The sequence below is a fragment of the Cupressus sempervirens genome, chromosome 3 (assembly GCF_028749045.1).
Source record: "Cupressus sempervirens isolate cs-2001-9-10 chromosome 3, ASM2874904v1, whole genome shotgun sequence".
In the NCBI taxonomy this organism is placed as follows: Eukaryota; Viridiplantae; Streptophyta; class Pinopsida; order Cupressales; family Cupressaceae; genus Cupressus; species Cupressus sempervirens.
The window spans coordinates 420,693,409-420,699,031 of record NC_143120.1 but is presented as its reverse complement, the minus strand read 5'-3'; positions in this window follow the sequence as shown (position 1 = coordinate 420,699,031).

The following is a 5,623-nucleotide window of genomic DNA, read 5'->3' as shown; positions in this document are numbered from 1 at the left end:
AATGTTTGAACAATTAACTCTTGCTGCAACATATTCAACTTCTATTATGGATTGTCAAATGATTTTATTTTTATTGCTTGTCCATGAAATCAATTTATTTACTAGGAAGAAAGCAACCCCACTTGTACTCTTTCTATGATCAATGTTTCCAGCCCAATCAACATCTGTGTAAACTCTCAACTCAAACTTGTCATTCTTCTTATACCATTATCCATAGTCTTATGTACCATTTCGATATATTAGTATCCTTTTCACAGTCATCGGGTGGTTCTCCTTAAGATTAACATAAAATATTGCAATAACACCAACAACCCGTGCAATATCAAGTCTGCTATGAACAACATATTGCAATTTGCCAATCATTGACCTATACAATGTTTGAATTACTTCAACTATATCATCATTGTTTGAAAGTTTATGTCCAGTTTCCATAGGTGTTGCAACTAGTCTTGAAACTTCCATTCTAAAGGTTTTTAGTATCTCCTCGATATACTTTGATTGTGTAATGTATATACCTCCTTTTATTTGATAGACTTGTAAACCAACAAATAGTTTTATCTCTCCAAACTTTGACATCTTGAATTCTTTCTTTGTCTCATTAGCAAATTATTTGCATATCAAATCTTCTTCTCCAAATATGATATCATCAATAAATATTTTAACTAAAAATATCCTATTCTCATTTTCACTCTTTAAGTACAAATTTCTATTCTCATTTGTTCTTGCAAAACCAATTTTTACCAAATATGCATGTAATCTCTCATACAATGCCCTAGGATCTTGCTTCAAACCATATAATGCTTTGTGCAATTTACATACCATGTTCTTCTTGCAAGGGTCAAAAAATCCTTCAAGTTGTTCCACATAGGCTTCTTCTTTCAAGATTTCATTAAAAAATAAAGATTTAACATCCATTTGGTATACCTTGAATCCTTTGTAAGCAACATATGCAAGCAATGTTCTTACTCCTTCCAACCTTGCAAATGGGTAAAATGTCTCTCCATAGTCAATTCCTTCCTCTTGTGCATATCCCTTACAAACCAATCTTTCTTTGTTCCTCATGTCTTCACCTTTCTCATTCAACTTGTTAGCCTAAACTATTCAACTATGCCACACTCAAAAAGTTATATTTCAATCCATCAACCCAATATGCATTGTCACATCTGATCTTATCATTTAATATAATTGATCCTTTACCTTTCACATAACATGGTGCATCATTTCCAAACTTAACACAACTACCATTATAATGTTCTAGCTTTTCAAACTTACTTGTATCACCATTCATATGATGTGAGCAACCACTATTCATTATCCATTTATAATTCTTACTCCCACGTGAAATTAGAAAAGTTTTCTCAAGTTTTTCATCTTTCATTGCAACATAAACAAATTCTTCATCATGTTCATCAAAATCACTATGAGACCCATATTCTTTAGCAATGTAGCAAGATTTCGTACCTTTCTCTTTGTAGTCTCTATTACATTGGTCATCTATGTTGTCTCTCCTTCCTTGGTATTTGTTGTCTTTCCTCTCCTCTTTATCATCTATGCCAAGACATCTTGAAATAATATGACCAACTTTGTTTTACATGTAAAACATATTATATGAAGTTTATCTTTGTATTTTCCTTTTCCTCTTGGCTACCTTCTTGCCAATAATGCCTCTAGGTCATCAAGATAATCATCTAATTCACTGTCACTATCCACAGGCTTACTCTTTGGGTTTTTCTTACTTTTGGATCCATCAAGGGTTAGTTGAGACTTGAAAGCACATTCAACACTAGAAGGTGTATAGCTATCAAAATTCAACAATTCAAATGCAACAAATCTACCAATTAGACTATCCAAGGTCATATCATTACTAGGTGTACATCTCAATTCTTGAATTACAGATACTCCAATTGCATAGATAGGAAGTAAAGTTCTTAATACTTTGCTTATTACAATTTTATCATATATGTTTTCTCTAGATCCTTTAATTGCATTCACCACCTCTTTGATTCAACCATAATATTGTGCAACAACCTCTCCTTCTTTCATTCTCATGTCATCAAACTTGCCTCTCAAACTTTCTTCTTTAGCTCTTAACACATCTTTGTCTCCTCCATGAATTTGTGCCAAATTATCCCACATTTTCTTTACAGTAGTGCAATCCTTCACACCATCAAATTCAACATAACTTACGGAAGATGTCAGATCTATCATCATTTGATTGTGCTCCTACTTCCCTTTGATTTTTTTAATAGTCATGGGTCGAGGCACTACAATGTATTCATCATCCAAGTAGTGTAGTGCAAAATCTCCAACTCTAGATAGATGCAATCTCATCAAACCTTGCCATGTTGGGAAGTTCTCTTTGTTTACCTTGGGTAGCTCTCTCTTGTACATCTTGATCTCTAGCTTAAGCCCCTTCAAAATTTCCTTATAAGCATTAATGCTTTTATACAAATTATTAGAATGATTACAATAACTGGGGGGTGGGGGTGAATTAGATATCCGCAGATTCAAATGTACCAATTCAAACTTTTAACAAACTCAAACAATTTCAACAATCTTGTAAATCCACTGGAACAATACAACTCATCAACAATTCAACTTATTCATCTCATCCCTAGCTCTTTGTTTAGTATATGTCAAATAATAGAAATAAATAATAGTAAATAACATGCATCATGTTTAAATAACATTCACACATGTATGACACTAGGATTTAACGTAGAAAACCAAATTGGGAAAAATCATCAAGTAACATGCTACCACATTTCACTCTTTTGAAGTGAACTCAATTAATAGCCAACCCTATTAAAGGTTACAAAACATACTGATTAAGTGTGACCTTGTTAAAGGATTTCATCACCCTATTAGGAGTGACCTTATTAGAGGTCTTTAGATAGTTCCATTAGAATATCACCTCAATTAAAGGATTTACAATATGACTATCAGGTTAGCCTTGATTAAAGGAATAAATTTTCATGATGGTTAGAATGTAACAACTAGGTTTGATCTAATAAAATACAACTCACTTTGCAAATTCAGATCTCCATTCAACCTATTCCTAGTTTATTGACTAGACTTCATCATATTCTCCATCTCTGATATGCCTAGAAACCCTTCAAGCAATCACTCTTCACTAACTTCTCACTTTTATTTTTCTATTGTGTTCTTCGTAGGCTCTTCAAAAAATTTCCAATCAACAACCATAAAACATCTCTTTTGCCTCCTTGAATATGTAGCTTTGATATTTTCTCACTTAAACATCACCGTAGATCTTAGGGTTTGATCAAATTCATTGAATTTATCCATCATTTTGTCCTTCTCTTTTATCGATAATTTAAATTAAATCCTCACCGTAGATCTCTTAACAAACTCAATACATACATTAACTATGCCAACTCATTAATCCTTATCATTTACACATTTTGACCAATTCATAAATTCAATTATGTTAGCCTCAAAACTTGATTCTTTCACAAAATGTTAATTTTCTAAAACTTAGGCATCACTATATTCTTCAGCTTGATTAACACTAGGTGGCTTGGTCTCTACTATTCTATCTCGCTTAGCTTACACTGGCTTGCTTGGCCTTCATTGTGCTTGGTCACTTCTTCAATTTTCTTCTACATCTTGCTCGACCATAACTATCACTCGACTAATACTGTTTGCTTAGCTATCTCTTAAGTTCCTTAATCCTCTACTTCAATTTCTTCATTGACCTTGTTAACTATCACTCAGTCAAGCTTAGTGTTTTACTTAACTTCTTGTCTTCTATCAATCATTTATTCCATACTTCAACTCATATGTCTTCTTCACTTAATAGAATGATCAAACAACAAATTATCTTGTCAATAAAAATTGATCAAGTGTCGATTGTATTTCCATCATACTTACTCCTCTTTACTCAACAACTTCACTAGGTCACCTTGTTATATCTTCTTTACAAATCCTCTTCATCAATCAACTAATATGACACTCTATACTATTAGAAAATGTATTACCAGTAAGGTTTGACATAATCGACAACATAACAATTGTTCCAATCATAGTTTCAAACATCATTAATAAGTCTATCAGCCAACAACAATAGTATATGGATGGCTTCAAAAGGAATCCAACACATCTGACTATGTTGTAGAAGGACTTGAGCTCCAAGACTTCCAAATTTGAAACAATGAATGTTAGCTACCATGTAATGCAAGCTCAGCTGATTGGATCATGGAAAAGAAAGAACCCTGGACCTGAAACTTCACCTCATAGATTTGTGGTGCTTCAAAAAGCAAGTGAACCTTGATAATTAATCAAACCTAAAGGATTCGCTTATGCTAAAAATCTAGCTTATAGTGGGGTCCTCATTGAACATCATTCTATCTCATGATATGAGGTGCATTTGACATAGAAGGGGAAGCCTCATCGAGCCCATAAAATAAATATTTTAGACCCCATGTTGCCAAGTTATGAACATATGAGCACCCTTTCATATGTTGGCTAACTGTCTCCCTAGCTTCCCTTTGTTAGATGGCTCTCATCTTGTGTTGGCAACTAGTTGTTCTATGACTAGGATCTCAGGACTTAGTTGGCCTAGAACCCTTGGGGAATCGTTTTCATGTATTTTTGAAAGATGCCTATTTTACAAGGCAACAACCATCTTCTATAATTTATATTGGTTCTAGTCTCGTCCTAATACCCAAGCAATTTTGAAAATCCTCTGAAGCCAATATTCATTAGCACCTGCAAGGATGGTGCATGAACCTCGGTTAACTCCTAGTCCTAGTTCCTAACTTTAATTTTTGGCTTGTATTGACCTTAGCCAAGTTAGTTGGTTGTGTTTGGACCTTAGAAGGTCATGTGTGTTTGATACTAGATGGATTTGACTAGGCTCAATCCATTCTAGTTGTTTTAGAGTTGTTTTTCTTACCTTGCATTTAGGTTCCCAAGAATAAAGTCTAGAGTTATGGGTTTCATACCCTAGAAGTTTAGGGAAAGTTGGTTTTGAGGTGAGTTTCTCCTCTATGGTGTTTGTACATCATTTTGCACGAGTTGGAGGTCATAATTTGTCATTTGAGGTAAAGTTGGGAAAGTTGTCAAAAGTTGTCAAATTGTTGCAAAAAGTTGCCAATTGGGAAAATGATGCAGGAGCATCCTAGGTGTAAGAGAAATCTTGCATCACCCAAAAATATTTTCATTTTAGTCTTTTATATTTTAATAAGGGCTAGTAGATAGGGTGTTACTATTTATGAGAGCTTTCTATTTTAAGTCAATTTTTCATACGAGCTTGGAATGTTCTCATTTTCTACATGAAGATTCATTTTAGAGTTGTAAGCCTACCATAAAAATCTCATTGCTCTAGCTTAAGTATTAGAGAAGTTATTGCGGATTTTTGGTGGAAAAAATTGTAGAAAAATCTCCAAGCTCACCATTGGAGACCTTGGAGTGCCCAGATGAGGTTTGAAACTTAAAGGAGGGCACTTACACAATTTTGAGCCTATAGATTAGGAGTTGGTGTTTCCTGAAAGTGGTTATAATAGCCAATCAAGGAAATAGTTCGTGAGTTATGGGCTTTCAAAGTTGGGCTACCTAAAATATCTAAAATAATTGTCAAATATGTATTTGGTTGACTTTATAT